This window comes from Musca autumnalis, unplaced genomic scaffold (genome assembly GCF_047663935.1).
Source record: "Musca autumnalis isolate F117 unplaced genomic scaffold, ASM4766393v1 scaffold_1, whole genome shotgun sequence".
Taxonomy (NCBI): domain Eukaryota; kingdom Metazoa; phylum Arthropoda; class Insecta; order Diptera; family Muscidae; genus Musca; species Musca autumnalis.
The window spans coordinates 268,863,840-268,887,061 of NW_027411644.1; the positions used below are offsets into that span (position 1 = coordinate 268,863,840).

Below are 23,222 nucleotides of genomic sequence, written 5' to 3' on the forward strand. Positions count from 1 at the left end.
CGCCAAAAATTTAATGTGGAGGCTCATCCGCTGTTTTTGAAGAATCTATTTGAAATAGGTGTATATTGACGTATTTTTGATGGGCGCTGATGAAACCGGGTGCGCATCAAAATCGTATGCACATTGCGCGCCTTTTACCAACTTTAAGGTTTTTTGCAGTACATGATGCAACTGGCGCACACAATGGCCGCTGAGTGAAACATCGAAATATGCATAAATATTGAAAGAGATCGATTCGCTTTATCCAAAATCGGATGCGCATCAACCGACTTTAAGTAATTTGCGAATTACAGGCTTTTTAATTTTCATATCTTTTAAATGATAGTAATTTCAATATTACTCTTAATTTCCTATCCTTATAAGTTATCACAGTAACCAGTTAAGCTTTCACGATGGTAAACCATACATTTTGATAAAGTTTTAGCAGGATACTTTAATTTATGTATTAGATTTTAGCGAAATACTTGGATAACTCTCAAATATTTTTTCTAATTTTTCGAAACAAACCAAAAAATATATTTGTAACAATATTTTGCAACAATGAGTTGTGTCTCTTTTGTTGTTGTTATAATATGCAATTTATACAGCCAATGTTTATAATTTTGGTGTCAGATTTTTTTACGCGTTGTCTAGTTTCTGTACGTACTTTATATCTGTACGTATGTTTATACGGACTATGAGTTGGTATAATTTTAATTTATTGCCAGATTTTTTTAATTTTTTTGATTTTCCGCGAAAATAAAAACACATTATGGAAATTTTGGTGCATCTACGGATGGATATCAAATGCTGTTACTGATATATTCTTACATTTTCTCAATACAAAAAATACAACAACATTGTTCCACAACATCCTATACGGGACAAGGGAGACTTCTCTCATATCAATGAGTGCACCCCGATTCATATTTAGCTCAATGATATGGAACCTACTGTTTATCGCCGAGTCCGAACGGCGTGTCTTAAGACACCACTTGTGAGAAGTTTTTCAAGGCTGAAATACTCAGGAAATGTCGCCAACATTACTGAGGGGTACTTTGCCACCGTTAAAAAATTTTTGATGTTCCCTGGCCGGGGAATCGAACCCCTGACCTTCTGCGTGCAAGGCGGGCGTGCATACCATTGCACCACGGTGGCACCCCAATACAATACAAAACAAGTGAGCCAAGGCTATAGTCGGGTCGGGGCCGACTATGTGATACCCTACACCACTACCCCTGTTCATAAGTTTTTGACTAATAAAATTCAAAATATTAAAATTGGGATAGCTTAGCGCCTTTGCTCTGAATGTCTTCGTTAACACAGGTCAATTTTTTTGAAACGCATTTAAGTGCATCGACAGTACAACCCAAATAAAAATGGAAAAGTGGGATGTATGCCAACCATCAATAGGCTTCTTTCTCTGTTAGACCCCCTTTAACCTCCAAAATTTCGTGAGGATCCGATCAAAATGTCGTAGTGTGATTGCACAAAAATGGAAAAAGGGATGCATTACCGACTATTGCGATATCTCTGTTGTTTGACCACCTATGACAACCTACTTGACATCGTTGTAAAGGTGATATTTTCTACATTCCTTGCCAGGTTTTGCTTTCGATATACCTCCTACAGAAAGGAGATATTAACTTTGAAATAAAACATTGGTATTCTTTCCAAATATTTTTTTTTGCCACATTCCGACCCCTGAATAATATCCGACCACTATCAAAAATCAAAAGGTTTTTTCCTCTGTGGGACACCTAGTAACACCCAAAATTTAGTGACGATCCAATTAAAATTGCGACCTGTAGCGTGATTTCCAAAAAAGTGGAAAAATGGGATGTATTACCGACTATTGCGATATCTCCGTTATTTGGATACCTACGCCAACCTGCTTTACATTATTGTAATGATTGGATTTTTTACTTTCATTGTCAGAATTTGCTTTTGGATGGTCCCGAACCAAAGCTGTGATATTCATCATTATAGCTAAAATCGCAAAAATGAAAAGTTGTGTTCTATTAGCGGCTTTTGCGAGATCTTCGTTGTTTGACCACTTACGACAACCTACGTAACATCGTTGCAAAGGTGATATTTTCTACTTTCATTAGCAAGTTCTGCTTTTGATATACCCCTTTTAGAATCGGAGATATTCGCTTTGAAATAAAACGTTGACTTTTTCTCCAAATAAGTTTCTAGCCCATTCCGACCCCTGAATATTATCCGACCATCACCAAAATCAATAGGCTTCTTTCTCTGTAGGATCCCCATTAGCCCCTAAAGTTTCGTGACGATCCGATCAAAATTGCGACCTGTAGCATGATTACAAAAAAATGAAAAAATGGGATGTATTGCCGACTATTGTGATATCTCCGTTATGTGGCCACCTACGCCAACCTACTTTGCATCACTGTAAATATGGGATTTTCTACTTTCATAGCCAGACTTTGTTTTTGGAAGATCCCCAACCGAAGCTGTGATATTCGTCATTATTATTAAAATCGCAAAAATAAAAAGTTGGGTTCTATTAGCGGCTATTGCGATATATTCGTTGTTTGATCACCTACGAGGACCTACTTTACATCGTTAGAAAGGTAATATTTTCTACTTTCATGGCCAGGTTCTGCTTTTGGTATACCCCATATTGAAGCTGAGATATTCGCTTAGGAAAAAAACGTTGTCTTTTTCTCCAAATAAGTTTTTTGCCCATTACGACCCTTAAATATTATCCGACCATCACCAAAATCAATAGGCTTCTTCATCTGTGTGACCCCCATTAACCCTCAAAATTTCGTGACGACCCGATCAAAATTGAGACCTGTAGCGTGATTTCCAAAAAAGTGGATAAATGGGATGTATTACCGACTATTGCGATATCTCCGTTATTTGGTCACTTACGCCGACCTAGTTTAAATCATTGTAAAGATGGGATCTTCCACTTTCATAGCCAGGCTTTGCTTTTGGAAAGTCCCCAACCAAAGCTGTGATATTCGTCATTATTATTAAAATCCCAAAAATGAAAATTTGGGTTCTATTAGCGGCTATTGCGATATATTCGTTGTTTGATCACCTACGAGAACCTACTTCGCATCATAAGAAAGGCGATATTTTCTACTTTCATGGCCAGGTTCTGCTTTTGGTATACCCCGTACAGAAGCTGAGATATTCGCTTTGGAAAAAAACGTTGTCTTTTTATCCACATAAGTTTTTTGCCCATTCCGAGCCCTAAATATTATCCGACCATCACCAAAATCAATAGGCTTCTTCCCCTCCGGGACCCCCATCAACATCCTAAATTTCGTGACGATCCGATCAAAATTGCGACCTGTAGCGTGATTACAAGGTTTAGATGGACAGACGGACAGACGGACAGACGGACAGACGGACGGACTGACGGACGGACACACATAGCCAGATCGACTCAGCTCATCGAGACATTCATTTTGGTATATATAAGTATGGGTCTACGACCATTATTTCGATACGTTACAAACTTTTTGGCCAAAACCAACTTATAATACCCTCCCCACATAGTGGTGTAGGGTATAAAAATAAGAAGTTTTAAAATATTTTTTCTTTATAAGAGGATAAAAACCGCTATAAATTTTGCGCGCATCGGGCAATTTCGTGAACGCGAGCAGATTTGAAACCAGATTTTTTTCCTTTAACTCTATACCAAAATCGTAGATGTGCTCGCGAAATTTTTTTTTAATTTTGTTCAAATGGAATTGCATATATTGTTAATTTGGGGAAAATATGGAGAAAAGTGCACATTGCCAACAATTATCGGATTTGAAACCTCATGCAGAGAAAACTAATATCTATATTTAACAAGTGAGCCAAGGCTATAGTCGGGATGGGGCCGACCATGTGATACCCTACACCACTACCCCTTTGCATAAGCTTTTCACTGCTAAACATTTCTTTTAGGGAATATAATCCGACTACCACCAAAAATAATATGCCTCTTTCTCTGTGGGACCCCTATAAGCAACCAAAATTTCGTGACCATTCGATCAAAATTACGACCTGTAGCTTGATTGCAAAAAATTGAAGAATTCGATGCATTATCGACTATTGTTGTATCTCCCTTGTTTGACCACCTTCGCCAACCTACTTTATACCAATGCAAACGTAATATTTTCTTCTTCCATTTACTGGCTTTGCCGTTGGAATACCGCTACTAGAAGCCGATATATTCACAAAGAATAAAACTTTGAATTTGTCTCCAAATGAGTTTTTCCCCATTCCGACCCCTAAATATTATCCGACTATCGCCAAAATCAGTAGGCTTCTTCCTCTGTGGGGCCCCTACTACCCCCAAAATTTCGTCACCATCCGATCAAAATTCCAACTTGTAGCGTGATTACAAAAAATGGAAAAATTGGGTTTATTACTGAATTTTGCAATATCTCGGTTTGCTCACTTACGCCAACATACTTTGCATCAATATAAACGAGATCTTTTCTTCTTCCATTGACGGGTATTCCTGTTGGAATACTCCAACCAGAAGCGGAGATATTCGCATAAGAAAAAAACGTTGACTTTCCTCCACATAAACTTTTCGCTTATTCCGACTCCTGAAAACTATCCGACCATCACCAAACCAAATTGGCTTCTTCCTCTGTGGGACCCGCATCCACTCCCAAAAAACTCGTGACGATCCGATCAAAATTGCGACATGTAGCGTGACTACAAGCAAATCAGAAAATGGGATGCATTACCGCCTATTGTGATATCTCTGTTGTTTGAGCAGCTATGACAACCTACTTTACATCGTTGTAAAGGTGATATTTTCTACTTTCCTTGCCAGGTTTTGCTTTAGATATACCTCTAAAAGAAACAGAGATATTGGCTTTGAAATAAAACGTTGACCTTTCCCCAAATAAGTGTTTGCCCATTTCAACCCCAGAATATTATCCGAACATCATCAAAATCAATAGGCTTCTTTCTCTTTGGGACCTCCATTAACCCCCAAAATTTCGTGACGATCCGATCAAAATTGCGACCTGTAGCGTGATTACAAAAAAATCGGAAAATGGGATGCATTATCGACTATTGCGATATCTCCGTCATTTGGTTACCTACGTCGACCTAGTTTGCATCATTGTAAAGACGGGATCTTCTACTTTCATAGTCAGGCTTTGCTTTTGGAAATTTTACAACTAAAGCTGTGATATTCGTCAATATAATTAAAATCGCAAAAATGAAAATTGGGGTTTTAGTTGCTACTATTGTGATATCTTCGTTGTTTGATCACCTACGAGCACCTACTTTACATCATTAGAAAGGTGATATTTTCTACTTTAATTGTCAGGTTTTGGTTTTGGTATACCCCATATAGAAGCTGAGATATTCGCTTTGGAAAAAAACGTTGTCTTTTTATCCACCTAAGTTTTTTGCCCTTTCCGACCCCTAAATATTATCCGACCATCACCAAAATCAATAGGCTTCTTCCCCTCCGGGACCCCCATCAACATGCAAAATTTCGTGAAGATCCGATCAAAATTGCGACCTGTAGCGTGATTACAAAGTTTAGATGGACAGACGGACAGACGGACAGACGGACGGACGGACGGACTGACGGACGGACACACATAGCCAGATCGACTCAGCTCGTCGAGACATTAATTTTGGTATATATAAGTATGGGTCTACGACCATTATTTCGATGCGTTACAAACTTTTTGGCCAAAACCAACTTATAATACCCTCCCCACATAGTGGTGTAGGGTATAAAAACCTTCTATCTGGAATATTTTCTATCGGCTCCATATATTTCTACTTCCATATATTTCTACTCCGAAGTTCTTGGTTTTGACAATTTTTTGGCCGCTGTCGTGACACTGTGCGCCGCAAGGCAAGGGCAAAACTCCGATGGAAAGACCAAGATGATACCACAGAACATAAAAAATGGAGAAGTAAAGTAGATGATCGGTGCGTTGGCTTATAGAACAAAAATGTATGTTCGTAATAAAAACCATCTAAGTAAGGAAGGAAAAGTATATGACCTGACCAGGAAAGACATCACCTAATTTCATATAGCTCTATCCCTAGCGTGTGCAGTGATCACCATAATGCCTTCATGTTTAAAAACATGAATTATATAAATTGTCTTAAATTAATTTTTTTACGAAACACCTTAACACAAATTTTCTTACCTCTCTATCTCTATTCACCAAAAAAGGGGAAATTCTTTTTGTAGTGTATTTCATTATTACATTTCATACACATGGCAACTCTGTTTCTATGTTATAAATTCTCTCTTTAATCAAAGTATCTTTTGTACTAATTAGTATTCGTTACATTTTGGTAACTGCCATTTTGCCTACTAGTTATGATTAGCTTGTGCACTTCGATTTCAACCATCAAACCTATCAAAACGTTCGACTCCGTTTTAATTCGATTGTATATTCATCGTTGTTATTTATTTAATAAATAAAGTATTATTTAAACAATAATCAACGCGTGCTCATTTTTCAATTTAAATACACAACAAAGAATTGGCGACGAGGATAAACTCAAGTTCAAAGAGTTCTCAGTAAGATTTTGTGCAAAAAAAAATCTATTTTCAACATCAACAAAATCCATAACCTAAAATGGATCAAACCCAATTGGCGAAACTGTTGGAAGCCATTACAACAATGGCAACAGCAATGCAAAATCAGCAACAAGCTTCAACTTCAACATCCACCAATGTGCAAATAATTACAAATTTCGATGCCTTCGAACCTAAAACGGAAAATTTTCAAACGTACAAGGAACGGTTGGAGCTTCACTTGCAGCTGAAAGGAGTGTTCGACGACAAAGCGACCTGTGCAAAGCTTTTGTTACAATATATCGGTTCACCTGTATATTCAACTCTATCTACTTTAGCTGCCCCAAGAAACGTTAGTGATTTGAAGTACGACGAAATCATTCAATTTCTAACTTCTCATTTTTGTCCGAAGAAAAATATTTTGGTGGAGCAACACAAGTTTCTTTGTGAAATTCAAAATGAAAATCAAACCATATCAGAATTTGTTGCAATTCTTCAACAGCGAGCCAGTGCATGTATGTTTGTGTGTCAATGCAAAAAATCAGTGGCAGAAATATTTTTGCGCTCTCAATTCATCCGAGGCTTAAGAGATGATTATATACGCGAGCAACTACTTCAAACGCCCGAGGCAACATTTACACAGATTGTTGAAAAAGCAACAACAATCGAAGCAGCAAAAATCAACAATATGGTTATCTCTCAAAACACATCAACACAAATCAACCAAGTTCAAGAAAGCCGCCAAATCAACAAGATTCGAAGCCGCAATCAAACCCATCATAACAACCGAAGAACACAAAGTAAAATTAATTACAGCGAATTGGGACTTAATGGTATGTGTGTGCGTTGTGGACAGACAAATCACTTCGCTAATGAGTGCAAAATAAACAAAAATACCTTAAAGTGCCGTTTATGTGGGAGAGTCGGCCATTTACAACAAGTGTGCATTCAGGAGAAAATCAATCAAAGGAAAACAAAAATCGATAAATATACAAATTCGATCGATAATTGCAATCAGCTGTTCGATAGTAGCTCATCACATACACATGACACTAGTGATTTTTTTGGTATCAATCAAGTGCAAAAACATAAACAAACAGCAACGGAGGATACTGAAAATTTTTACACAAAAATAAAAATTGAAGGGAAAAATCAATGTTTCGAGTTGGATTCTGGTGCCGCATATACCCTAATACCGGAAAATCAATTTCAAAAACTGAAAATAAATAATCCGGTACGGAAATCCAGCATTGAACTTCGTTCATATACCGGTGAAGTGTTTGTGCCAATGGGTGTTGTTACCATTCAAGTGCAATATAAAAACAGAAAATCAATAGAAGAAATATACATTGTCGATTCAAAATATCCAGCAGTAGTGGGCCGTACTTGGATACGCCACTTAAATATCAATTTCAATGATGCCGATTTGGAACATTCATTTTACAATCGAAACAAAAACAACATTTTCAGTCAAAATTGCAACAATTAATTCGGGGAGAAAGCGAGGAAGAAACCAAAAACAGCACAGCAATGAACCACAAATCAGTTTTAAAATAATTAATTGCAAACTATCAACTTTTCGTTTCACTAAGCAACATCAATTCGACAAATTCAACACATTCTGAGAATAATTCGACGAACAAAAATCAAAATCATATCCAGTTTTCAATAAAGTGCCGTGTCATCACTACAGTCAACAGTCCCTCTCTGCTGCACCTGATGTATAAGAAGTTCAAGCCTAAGGAAACAACCTACTGCTCTCCTGACGGACCAAGTCCTTATTTAAGCCTGGGAGACTGTAGTGTATTTCATTATTACATTTCATACACATGGCAACTCTGTTTCTATGTTATAAATTCTCTCTTTAATCAAAGTATCTTTTGTACTAATTAGTATTCGTTACATTTTGGTAACTGCCATTTTGCCTACTAGTTATGATTAGCTTGTGCACTTCGATTTCAACCATCAAACCTATCAAAACGTTCGACTCCGTTTTAATTCGATTGTATATTCATCGTTGTTATTTATTTAATAAATAAAGTATTATTTAAACAATAATCAACGCGTGCTCATTTTTCAATTTAAATACACAACACTTTTGAAAATGCCTTTACAAATTGCTAATGAAAATTAATTTCACTTTATTATGATATGATAATGCATTGTACAAGCATATACATACATAAGTTAATGTACATATGTATGACTGTAGACATCAACGAACATAAAAACATATGAATGTACATACATACATATATGATAAGTTAAGTGATATGTAAGTGACATATGAAATTTATGTAATTACTCTATTAGATACAAGGCCAAATTTTATTTTTCTTCGCCGGAAATGTAAACAGAAATGTTCTCAAACCTTAATAACGGCAGCAGCTAAGGAAAGTGGTTTTTATTATTATTTTCAAAGAACGGAAGAAAGTTGAACATATGTATCTAAAAATAAAAATTCACATTAGGGAGAAAATTAAAGAAAATGAGAAGAGAATGTTTGTAATAAGTTGCATGTTTTAAGTGTAAGTGGTTTTTCGTAGAATATTTTATGGTAGACAAGTTTTTATGCAATAAACCTTTTTAAAGACATATTTCCTCTAGAAGTGTAATAAAACCAATGTTTTCTGTGACACATTGACTTTAAAAAGCAAAAAATCACTCAATTTACTACATAAGTTAATGGGGACATGTTTTAACTATCTATTTAAGATCTAAGCTTGTTATTGTATCATTAAATTATTTAAAATGCACTAAAAGGCGATTAGTCTAGGTTGAGAAGTCACACTTTGGGAGATGTTTTCATGTTTACATATTAATTAATAAAAGAGGAATAACGTTTTGTTGTTCAAACATCCCAGAAGAGACAAGAGAGACTTCTGTCATATCAATGAGTGATTAATAATAGCTCAATGATATGGGACCTTATTATCGCCGAGTCCGAATGGCGTTCCTTTAAACATGAATTGTGGAGAAGCTATTTATGATTGGTTAAAAAAATATATTGTCAAAAATGAATAAGTTTCGACAATGTTTTAATGTAGCTCCCAACTAAAGGTTAATGTAAACTAGCTACCTTCCTCATTAACCGTAGGCAAACAAATAATTTGTGGTATATTAAGTTTGTCATATTCTTGATCGGCGTGCAATTCTACATTGATATAGCCATCTTTGCGTCTGTGGAAATCACTCAAGCGTCCGAACGAATTGAAAAAGGTGGATAACATTTTGGTGAAATGTATTATAGGACCATAGAACTTTTGGTATTGAAAATGGTATATACAGAGTCACTTTATATTGATAATTTTCTGTGTAGAGATTTTGTACCCATTAAGATTCCAAAATACCAAGTTACATCCACTTCAGAAGGTAAATGTAGCAACACTCTTTTAAAGAGCTCAACATTCTTCTTTCTATCCTGTGATTAAACACAATATCAAATTACAGCAATCTCGGTTTGGCAAAAAAGCTCGAAATAAATAAAATTTGTCAATACCGGTTCAAGGGGTTTAGACTAAAACTTACATACATGTATATTAGGCCGGGGCTATTTGTATGGAAGGAAAAAACCTTAATGGGCCCTTCGCCTTTCTTATTCCTGAGATTGAACTGAGCAAAAAAGTCCACTAGACCATGAAAATCGATTTTGACTTTATGTTTTTTATCCACGTTTTTTGGACATTTTGACATATAACAGCCAAACCATTGAGATTTTCGATCGAACACAAGGACAACAATTGTAGCCAAGACAGTATTTAAGAACTCTCTAATGCATCGCAAAAGCATTAGAACCCTCCTTCAGGCAATTTTGGCCTTGAGAAGGTGCAAAGTTTTCGAAAAATGTCGATAAATGACACTGTGCAAAAGTTGACCAGAACAAGTAAAAAAGTGTCAGTCGGCTTTGCCGACATATATATACCCTCAGCCAATGTGAAGCGAAACTTCCACCTCCGGACAGATCGAATGTATTTAAGGTCTCTCCAGAATTTTGCGTCCCTTTTTGGACATATGAACTTGCCGACAAAAATGTGGATTAGGAATTAACTGCACTAAGACACAAATGTTGAACTTTTGTAGGGCATGGGGTAGGTACCTGAAGGAGTGGACCGATATAGCTTATCTACGAACTTAAGCTAAGTTAGGAAACAATATTACGAAGGCCAAATTTTGGCCGGAATCGGCATATCCGTTCGAGAATTATCTTGTGCTTCCACCCATACTCATGGTGTCATAGGGTTTGTTTTTCAAATTGCAGGCTATTTTTTCAGGAAGTATGGACTGGCCCCTAAGGAAACTTGTACCTTCGTATAGGGGACAGTGAATACAAGATGTTACAACAAAACCAAGGCGATTCGAGAGCAGATCCTAAACTGAACTTTTCCGAAATTTTGTGTGGGAGGTACTCGAAGGAGTTTACCGATTGAGTCCATATTGGAGCCTCATCTAAGTCTGGTAGAAATTTCATAATGTGCAAAGTATGGACCAAATCGGTTACTCCCTTCAAGAGTTATCGTACGCACAAATTTTCCGAACATTTTCGAACTTTTGTGGGGGAGGTACCGGAAGGAGTCGACCGATATAATCCAGCTTTGAACTTGAATTAAGTTTGGTCAAAATATTACGAAAGCCAAATTTTGGACCGAATCGGCAGATCCGTTCGAGAGTTATCTTGCGCTCCAACCACGGTGTCATAGGGTTTTTTTCTAACTTTCAGGCTATTTTCTCAGGAAGTATGGACTTGCCCCTATAGAGGACAGCGAATACAACTTGCGTAAACAAAAATCAAAGCGATTCGAGACCAGGTCCTAAACTGAACTTTTCCGAAATTTCGTGTGGGAGGTACCACGCATGTTTTTTTGTTTTGTTCAATATTTATTTTGAAAATTGTGAGAAATTCATTTATAGTTTTTTTGTAGGGGGGTTTCAGACTTAAACCACTATAGGTTTCCACCTTCTCAAGGCCAAAACTGCCTGAAGGACCAATGCTATTGCAATGCATTAGAGAGTTCTTAATTACTGTCTTGGCTACAATTTTTGTCCTTGTGTTCGACGGAAAATCTCAATGGTTGGGCTGTTATATGCCAAAATGTCCAAAAAACGTGTATAAAAAACTTAAAGTCAAAATAGGGAGGCTCGATTTTCACGATAGACCTATGGTCTAGTAGACTTTTTGCTCAGTTTAATCCCAGGAATAAGAAACGAGAAGGGCCCATTAAGGTTTTCAAATCGCCCCGGCCTAATGCATATGGATAGTTTATTGCGAGTAAGTTTTTTATCTACTGGGAACACAAAATTCCAATTAACAAACAATTGGTAGGAAGAAAATGTGACTAAATTCTTCAAAAAATCTTCAAAAAACTGTCTGATTTTTTCATGTGATGTTTTGTACCTGTTATAATGTAAATGAAATAAATACCTATACCGACAAATTTCTGGTGAAAAGTTTTATACTCCCAACGAAGACTAAATACCAAATTTCAGCCACCACTCTAAAACCTTTAAAATGCCGACAATCGGGAGGTACCGTCCTATGGGGGATATAGGAAGACATGGGCCTATACCGACAAATTTCAGGTGGAAATAAAAAATTTGATCCATTTCGGAGGGATTTTAATTCTAAAGGTACCCAGCAAAATGTTCGATGCCAAAGATGCCATTCAATCATGGGTGCAAGTAATCTGGCACGTCATCTTTTTAGCATCTTCATCGATGAATTTTATATGAGCGTGGACCCCAAAAGATGCTATTCATTTTTGGATCCAGAGCATTTCATTTACACCAATGCTTTGACATGGCATTTTCACCAATGCTTTGGCATGTCATTTCCACCAATGCTATGGCATGTCATTTTCACCAACCCTTTGCGGTGACTTTATCATTACGACGAGAGTTTCGACAACGCAGGTTGTGATTTCGACTCTCCGCCAACATCAACCTACTGAAATAATTAATGTTATATATTTCGAAAAAAGTTTATAAATAAAAACACAAAATTCATCTCTATTTGGTGTTCAAGATCGGATCTTTCACGACTTCCTTTGCATGGGTTCTAATACTGATGAAGAGATCGGATCTTTCACGACTTTGTTTGCATTGGTTCAAATGCTAATGAAAAGATCGGATCTTTCACGACTTCGTTTCAACCAATGCAAAAGATGCCATGAAATCACGTCATCGCATCCTTCCTTCAAATTTTGCTGGGTACCTAAAATCGGGAGGTACCGTTCTATGGAGGCTATATGGAGACGTGGACCTATATCGACAAAATTCAGGTGGAAATTTGTATAACCCCAAGACTAAATATAAAATTTCAGCCATTGCGGAGGGATTTTGATTCTAAAAATACCGAAAATCGGAAGGTACCGTTCTATGGGGGCTGTATGAAGAAGTGGACCTATACCGACAAATTTTTGGAGGACAGTTTTATACCCCTAACCAAATTTCAGTCATTTCGGTGGGATATTGAGGCCAAAAACGTAACAATACCGAAAATCGGAAGGTACCGTTCTATGGGGGCCATATGAAGACGTCGACCTGGGGGACATATGAAGACGTCGACCTGGGGACCATATGAAGACGTCGACCGACAAATTTCAGGTGGGAAGTTTATTAACCGACAAATTTTTGGAGGACAGTTTTATACCCCAACTAAATTTCACCAATTTCGGATGGAGGCTAAAACCTTAAAAATACCAAAAATCGGAATATACCGTTCTATGGCTGCTTTATCAAAACGTGGACCGGTATAGCCCATTTTCAATACCAAACATCCTAGGAGTAATAGAAACTTCTATAAAGCTCTATCTTAAAAATTGCGAGCTGTATCTTGATTTCAACAGACAGATGGACGGACAGACGAACATGGCTATTTCGACTTAGAAATTAATGTTGATAAAGAATATATAAACTTTATAGGGTCTCCGACAAACGGAATGGCAGATTTAATTATACTCTTCATATAAAAATGTTGAAGGTCCCATTTGCTCTCCGAACTGGTTGTTATTTGGCACTTTGTATTTTCATAACTAAAATAGAGCGGCTCCGTCCGATTCCAGATGTTTTAAAGATTTTATCGACATATTCGGCCCAATTGGGATATAATTTGGTCAAGAAATTTCTCCACATTTTGGATTAGATCCCATCTAACCAGGGTTTCGGAGTCGAGGTATTGTTGCCTCGACTCCGTTTCCAGACGATTTTTTTTTCACGACTCCGACTCCGACTCTGGGTCGACTCCTAGAGTGAATTCCTACACCACTAAAAATGAATAAAGTGTGCACAAATTTTTAACTTGTTCCTATATTTTGGCCAATAAGCTAATGTGTTAATTTTTCCTTATATATTCATTAGAAAGAGCAATACAAATCATGAGGACTACATGCAATAAAAATTATATGCAATTCATGACCAAGTTTCAAACTGGATGTAAGCCAACATTTTAGTGTGCTTAGCCTTAAAAGGAGACCCCCAGTTGTGAAGCTCAATAAAGCAATTTTTCATGATTTTTTTCCGAGAAAACTATGTAACTTTTTGGCAGATTTTTTTCTTCATCTGAAAGAGAAATATATTACGAAATCTAGCTCGAAAAATAATACACCAATTGTCATATAATTTTATGGCCGATTTCACGAAAAACATAGTTTATATGCTGCATACAGAATAAAATTAATTGTTCCCATCCAACGCTCATATTAAGGCAATGTTGTTCCCATTGACTTAAACATTTGACCACATATTCTATGCTACTTATACTTTCTACTTATTGCTGAAATTTATAAGTAGGGATCACACCATAAAATAAAATTCAGCGCTCACATTTTGAACTTTGCTGTGGAGTGGGTAAATTTTATTGAAATATTTGAGATACATATATTGTGTACACCACCCAGCACGTAGGCAGATGGATGTTTTCTTGAACTGAAAAATTAGCAAACGATGAGATTTCGTGCATGAAAATATTCTACAAAAATGTTGCTAGAAACATTTTATGTAGGGAATCCGGGATTTCCCGGGAAATTTAAAAATAAGAGATTGGATCAATACAACAACACTTCTGACGGTTCTAGTGGCGTTTTGAGTTTTTGAGCTAATTGCTTAGGAAGTGTGGATTTGCCCTGAAAAATTTGTACCGTTTTAACTAGAGTCGCATACAAAACAAGTTGCCAAACATTTAAAAGAGAGAGTGTGGTATATTTCTCCCTTCGACGGTTATCTTACGTACTACCTACCCTATGTTGTTGGTACCGGCAGGCTTTTTCTGAGATTTTGGGCCTTTACCTCAGGAAGAGTGGACTTGCCCTACCAAAAAAAGTTGCGCCGTCGTAACTCGGCCTTCAAATATAACTTTTTGGAAAGAATTTCAAAACGATTTGAGATGAGCTTTTGTGTTGGAGGTACCTGAAGGACTGGGCCGGTGTAGTCCATATTCCAACCTGATACACGACTAGATGAAATAATACAATGTGCAAAATTTGGACCAATTAGAAACTTCCTGAGGGAGTTATTTTTCCAATTTTAGGTGTTGCCGTCAAGGTTTCTTGGAGCTTTTCAGACATTATTTCAGGAAGTGCGGACTTGCCCCCTCCAAAATTTGTACCGTCGTAAAGGGGACCGTAAAGACAAACTGCTAAAACAAATTTCAAATCGATCCGAGAGGAGCTATGCCTGGAACTAATATTACCATATGCTAAATTATGACCGATTCGGGAGTAACCGAGAGTTGCATACGAAACGCACCATTTTAGTGATAATTGTTGAACTTTTGTGGGGAAGGTACCGGAGGTAGTATGGTTCATCTTCGAACTTAAACTAAGTTTGAAAAAAATCTCGAATGCCAAATTTTTGACCTGATCGGTGCCTTAGTTCGAGAGTTATCGTGCGCACCAGCCAGCCAGCCACCCGGACTCTATTTAGCCCTATGGCTGAGGGTATAAAAATGGGACTTTAAAATAGAAAATATTTTTTCGCACTTAAATGGAACAGAATAAAAATCCATCGTTATAGTCCATGTTTTTGGTGCGGCTCTTATAACTTTTTCCTTGAAAACTCTTTTGTAGATTAAAGTCATTTCCAAATCTTTTGTAATTTATTGATTCTGTAAAATCTACTCGAATTGTGATTCTATGATATAAAAGTGACGGGCATAGTTTAGTCATTCATTCAATATTAGTTGCGATAAATGTTTTTTTTTTTTGAGAAAGTAACGGGTAAAACTGATAAAGAGCAATGAAAACGTGACAATATCGATTCTTGGATATGGGAAACCTACATATAATTTTCGGTGGAACATTTTCGTAGAAAATTTCATTTTGTTTTATTTTTTGGGTTCAATAACAAAAAGGACTTGAAAAGACTGCATATTCGACAGAAAGGTTCCTCATTATATTTAACTGAAAACACGTCATCTAAAAATGATGAAACAATATCTCCAAACAGAGATATAAAGCTATTTTCTCAATGATTGAGTCAATTACTAATGTCATTATGTCATAACTCAGAAATTTCAGCTATGGGCTTCTCAAGTAGGGCTTTCATTCCGAAAAGGAATTTTTCCACCCCCAGATCTTGACTTCCATTTTCTAAAAAATGTTCTTGTTCCCAATTTAAAGTTATATTTCTGGAAAAAATTTGCCCGGTGTCAGAGTCGAGTTATTTTTTTCGACTAAGACTCCGACTCCAGCAAAATTGCTCGACTCCGACTCGTTGACTCCGAAACCTTGCATCTAACGGTACCGGTCGATTTCAGTTATTTTGCAGGTTTTGTCGACGTTTTCGGTCCAAATAAGACGTAATTTGGTTCATAGGTACACGTTTTGGAATAGCCACTTATAGCGGTACCGCCCGATTTCAGTTATATTGACGTGTTAATCCACGTTATCGGCTCAAATTTGTCCATTTAGAGTTCCCAGTGGTCAATAAATTTATCTTCCAAAACCTATGGACATAGGTTTATGTTTTGGAATAGTAAATCCCAATTTCAAGTTTTTAAATTTTTCGGTCAACATTTAATGTTATTGGTAATTAGGATTTCAAGTGGTCACCACAAATCGTGGACATTTGTACTTTGGTAACAGAAAGAAAAGTATTTTACCTTTGTATGACGGCAATATCAAAACTTGTCAGCACGAGAGTGTTCTCATATTGGATAAGGGGAGTTAAACCACTTGTGACATGACCAGATTGGTACGATCACCTCTCTGAAGACCTCGAGCTTCCTACAGATAAAAAACTGACTACGGAATGTCCCCTAAAACAAAACATATATGTATATGGAAGAAGGAAAAAATTATCTAAAATGTATGGTGCTGGGCCTAAATTACCCAGTATAGGTGTGGACCAGTGATCTACCTGCGAGTCACAGCCAGCGTTGCCGACAGTTTTTGATCGGAAATCGTCAATAAAATTTGGAAAATCGTCAGCATAGTCCAAAACTAGGTTTGGTTAACGCTTAATGTAAATTGTTTGCTTATAGTTGAGACTGTCTACATAAGATATACAACCCACAGCAGTAAAGCTAATTTAATCTCACTTAAATACCACTAAAAAAGCTTTCACCAGATAAGAGTTTCCATTACGGCGATCGAGTTTGCAACAATGCAGCAAGGAAAATATACTGCCAGTTTTAAATGACAGCGTTACTCAAATATCGCCTGATTGACTGTGTGACCGTCCATGTCTTTCGGTCATGACTGACTAACTGACTTCTTAAAGAACGCAGAAAGCTGGACTTTTATATGTTTAATATAGTTATCCTGTTTTATTTCATGCATTTGCCTAAGGTGGAAAATCGTCATTTCAGGGAATAAAATCGTCTAATAGTCGTTTTCCAATTTTGGGCCAAAAAATCGTCAAAATGACAATAAATCGTCAAATTCGGCATCCCTGATCACACCTCATTGTGATCAAGCGGCCGTGAACAAACATCTCCCCACGTATGTGGGTGCCTTGGCATCTGAGACTGAGAGCGATACTGCGAGAACAGCAGCAAAATAAACACCGCCGTCGTGAAAAACCCCAGTAAAAAGGATGTCCACAAGATCGTAGATGAAGTAAGCGAGGACATCGCAAAGCTCATAACGAAAAGGGTACATTGGTCAGGGTGCAGAGGTATAATCCACAGGGGGTGCTCGACATCAGTAAAGGGTCTGGAAGGCTACACAATGACGATCAGGCAGACATTGAAAAAAACATCAACAATATGCTGTTGGATCACATACTTCAAAGGCACGGTCCAATAAAAATTATCAGCATTGAGCATAAAGGGACCTCTTAGCCAGCAGCATAGTAACTTATTGGAAAAGTGGGACATTGAAACTGGTGAAAAGGACGAAATCCCTCACCTCATTGAAGCGCTGGTATGGTGGTACGGCTGCAAACTCGAGACCGAACGAATGTTCGAGATCTTTGGTATGTAAAATGAGACTGTGGTAGTGAATAGATGGGAAGTCTTCCACAGATAAGAGAAGAATGCACTCCCTCACTGGCTAGTCTCACAAAGTCAAAGCTCATGGTGTTCTTCATCTCGAACGGTCATACAAAAGAGAGAGTCGAAACCAGTGACTCCCAAAATGTCCGCGACCTGTATTGAAGTGAATAGAAGCAATTAGTTTACTTTCGTTTATGAAAGTACTAAGCTATTCCTCTTGGGTGGTACCGTTCTATGGGGGCTATACGACAAATTTCAGTTTGAACGTTTTATACCCCCCAATAAAGACTAAATACCAAATTACAGCAGTTTCGGTAGGATATTGAGACACAGCCTTCCAAATATCGAAAATGGGGAGTTATGCTTCAATGGAGGCAACATGAAAACGAGGAATGTTTCATACCCCGATGGAAGACTAAATACCACATTTCAGCCACTTCGGTTGGACAATGAAGACACAAGCTTCAAAGTACCGAAAATTGGAAGGTACCGTTCTATGAGGGCAATATGAACACGTTGACCTAAACGAGTACCGACAAAGTTCAGATGGACATTTTTATACTCTTAACGAATACTAAATGCCAAATATCAGCTATTTCGGTGTTATATTGAGGCCACAATATTGCATCGAAGCACTGATAAAACAACAAAAAATAGGGGCTCCCAAAGATTCATAAACCTGAAGTGCCACTCCGACCCGACTCCGAAAATTATCCAAATATTTAGGTCAACGTTATTTCAAATGACTTCAATATAAAAAATTCCATTCAACTGAAGCAGCGTCTTAAGAATATTCAACTTAATAGCTCAGAAATTTTGAACTCTTTTGATGTCGTTTCATTGTTCACAAATATACCTGTACATACTGCAATCAAGATTATAATGGGAAAATGGGATCACCTAAAGAAACACACAAATATGTCCAAAAAATTTTTCTTTCAAATATTGCGGTTTTGCCTCAAAGACAATAACTATTTTATGTTCGAGAATAAAATCTATAACCAGGTATTTGGGATGCCTACACTGAAAGAAAAAGGTACGTAATATGAATGAAATCCTACGTTATATCAATGAAATTTGTCATTGATTTTGAGCCAACGTAGAGCTTCATTGAATAAATGAAAAAAGTTTTATTGTGTTTCATTGAAGTAAAATTAACGAATTCGTTCATTTTGCAATGAAACTCCTTCATTGATGCAATTAAACTTTTTTATTGATGCAATGAAACTTTTTCATTAATGCAATGAAAATGCTTCATTCATGCAATGAAACTTTTTCATTAATGCAATGGAACTTCTTCATTGATGCAATGCAATTTTTTCATTAATGCTATGCAAATCCTTCATTAATGCAATGAAACTTTTTCATTAATGCAATGAAATACTTCATTTATGCAATGAAGCCTTACGTTGGCTCAAAATCAATGACACATTTCATTGATGTAACGTAAGATTTCATTCATGTTATGAAGTCATTTCATACTCACGTAATGAACAAAAATGAAGTCAATGCTAAATATGTTTATTTCGTTTTATTGCAATTAGTGTTGACCATGAATACAACAAGGTATTTTTAATTCATCAGGTATTAACCACATTGATCTGTAAGTAAATTGAAATAATAAACAAATTGTTAACAAATTAACTGGTTTTCTTAACAATAACTGACCTCCAACTTTTGTCGCTGTGTCATCCCCTGTGTACGTCCATTATGTTGGGATACAGCATTTTGTTTCTTAAGGGAGTAGTGCTTCTTTGACCCCGGACAGTCTTCGTACTTCCACTGATCATTAGATTTTCTCTTTTTATCTCCATTGCAAATACAAATGAAAATTGAAAAAAAACAAGACATAAAAAATAGTTTAACCAATATTTGAATTTTTATTTCACATTAAACACTTCATACTTACATTCAGCGAAGTTAATTATCCTTCTGGGCGTTGTCATCTGTAAGCAAAATTAAAAAACAAACTATTTTTTTTTGGTTTTCTAAACATTAACTTACCTTTAATTTTTGCCGTACTACAGCAAACTATGGGCAATTCAATGTGTACTTCCAAGCTGTTAGGATACAAGATTTCCTTTTTCTAAATTTGAGGTGCTTGGTTGGCCAATTCTCCGCCATTCCACTCATCTTTAGATGTTCTACTGAATGCTTCCATTACAAAAAAAATATAAATGAAAATTCTCTTAAAAGAACAACTGAACACATAAAGAACAATATTTACATTTCCATTTCTTATTACTTTTCAAAGTTGAAAACACCAGACGTAAAATAACTTTTTTCATCCACACTTGATTGTGGTATAGCACAAACTAAAACAAAGTTCGTGAACATCATTTGGTGTAGCTACGAAAACGGTGGTTGTTTTGTAAAGAGAGAGTAATTTTGCCTACGTGTTTTCTGCTTGTTACATACACACACACAACCACAGCTGGAATTCAATGAACAACAATACTCGTACAAACAATAACAAAGAACTGAGAATAACATTCTTTTTAATGCGAATGAATACATATTTATGTATACCAACGCCAATCGGCGACAGTAGCGAATTTGTGTACAGTTGGTGGCACTTCTGCTAGTTTTTGTAAATATTCATGCATACATATTTATGTATGTGTCTCCATACATATGGATGTAGCCAATATATGTGTTCTTTTTGTGATAGTCAAAAATATAATTTGTTAAAAAGACAAAATAATTAGAATACAAATGTTATAAATTAACAGATTTACAAAGAATACAAATGCGAAAAGGGTTATAATACCTAAACATAAGATAATATTAGATACGGGTGTATTAGGGATTTCAAACATGTTTCATTTATTTAGCGAAACTGTTTCATTTATTTAATGAAACTGTTTCATTAATTTTTGGAGCAACCAAAAACATCGAAAATATAAATTTTTTCGACATTTTTTTAAAAAAATGTTTTGCGTACTGTTCTTTTATACCCATTGTATGTAGTTTGAATTCAAAACTTACATATTTTTCTTAACTACTACAAAAACTAAAAGTTTCATTATATCAATGAAATCCGTTTCGTTTATACAATGAAACCAAAAATCATTACATTTTAAATAACGTAAAGTTTCATAGCATGAAAGAAACATTTCATTATATTAATGGAACGTTTCATAGCATCAATGAAAAATAATCAATGAAACCCGTTCATTGATACAACGAAATATTTTTCTTTCAGTGTATGGGTAATCCACTTTCGCCGACGATAGCCGATATAGTGTTAGACTACCTTCTCGAAGATGCAATCTCAAACTTGAAACATAATGACATAAATATCAAATACATTGAAAAGTATGTAAATGGTATACTAGCAATAATGAACAAAGACGATACAGATGATATCTTGCAAACACTCAACCAATACCACAACAAAATACAATTTACTATAGAAGTTGAAAAAGAAGGTTCAATTCCATGTTAGATGCAATGCTACAACGTAACAAAGACCACAAACGTTTTGACTGGTATACAAAAGAAATATCATCAGGCAGAATATTAAACTTCAACTTCAACACAACCAAAAACGCAGATCTTCAACACAGCAAAGGGTCTGATATACAGAATTTCAAACATCAGTGATGAACAGTTCCACAAGAAGAATATCTAAATAATAACCAATATTTTAAAAAATAACAGTTTCCCAACCAAAGTCATCATTTCATTGATAGATGAAACAAAAAGAAAAATCAAAAACGATAAAATAGCTTTCAGTAATGTCTACCTTGTTTATTGTGATACATGAAAAGTGTTGCAACTTTTGGTACTTTTTTAGGCAAAAACAGGGTTGTATATCATGTGTTCTGTGATTTCGATGTTGATTTCGCTGAAATCACGAAATGAAATGATTTAATTTTTGTATGCGAAATAATGATAAATTTTGCTTGATTCCGCGCAAAATCACGAAACGCCTTCGAAATCACAAAATGACGCCGAATGTAATCAAAGCATAAAAGAAGTTACAGACAACATTAGTTCGTGCTATGGGGTTGCCATCATAGTAAACAATTATCAATTTAAATGTAAAAAACCTTTAAAATAATAATAAAAGTTTAAAACTGTTTATACCATTGTGAATAGATTTGTTGTAATCGAAAACAAATTTATATTATTTAAATAGACGAATTCCCCAGAGGAAGTGGCCAAAAATGCAACGAAACGTCGGGAATAAAAGCAATAAAATCGTTGTTTTATTTGCTCAAATTATCAGAGGTCTGAAAGCTTAAGTAAAACCAAGAACAAAGTACCGAACCTGACCAAATCAACAACAAGAAACAAAAAAAGATTATTTTTTTCTATTTGGAGCAATATTAAAGAAGTTATTAGTATTTGTTTGCACATAGTTTTTACAGAATTTGACTTTTTCAAGGCGCGATATCTGTGGAACCATTAGTCAAAAAGATTCTGAAAAAATACTAAAATGCGTTGCTGATGAACAGCATCACCACAGCAAAAAATAAAGGAAATCAAATACATCCATCATCTTGAAAAAGTGTCCGATTTTACTCAGAAATCCTCATATGTTCTATTTTTAGAACACTTGAAGTGAAATTGTTTTCGATTTCACCGCACTTCATATTTTTATTTTATTTTGCTCTTCGCTGGATTTGATCATGAGAACTTCTGATTTGTAGCCACACTGAGCTACGCGTACTTATTACCTTGTAAGTAGTGAAGTAAGTAGTTTTAATGTGTTACATTACTTTGTAATGAGTTACATAGTGGCCAACGGATCCGAATTTTTACTGGATAGCTGTTGTTCTGCTGTTTTAGATGATTTCTATACTGACTCAGATCGCGTATGGCATAACCAATTTCCGTTTCGTCTCTAGTCCTTATTTACTCATTGCACTCGCAGTCATGAAAATGTAAGCAAGTTCTTTTCCAAACTTTTTCTTCTTCTTCCCTTAAGCATGCTGAATAATACACAGCGGCAGCTCTCAGACCATAATTTGCAATGTATTTATATTTATTATATATGTAAATATATAAAGCCTTTTGAACATTCTGTAAAATTTATTGAAATTATAATAATTTTTAATTTAAACTTTTTCATGCATATTTTGTATTTTTTTTTTTCTTTATGAAATTCTTATTTGCATTTTTGTTAAGCTCAAACTTCTTTGAATGGTAATCCTGTACGTGACGTGATCTTCTATGTCATGTTTAATGTGTTGAGTGCGGGTGAAAATCACATTACAAGCAGATGAACATTGGAAACACAACGTGACATCTACAAAGTCTTCACTTTCA

The 23,222-nt window shown here is 35.9% G+C and overlaps 1 protein-coding gene across 1 annotated transcript in view; it reads right to left on the reverse strand.

Moving 5' to 3' along the window:
• Positions 1 to 23,222, reverse strand: part of LOC141389530 (uncharacterized) — a 1,388,168-nt gene that overhangs the window by 772,762 nt on the left and 592,184 nt on the right. The gene's annotated exons all lie outside the window — the stretch shown is intronic.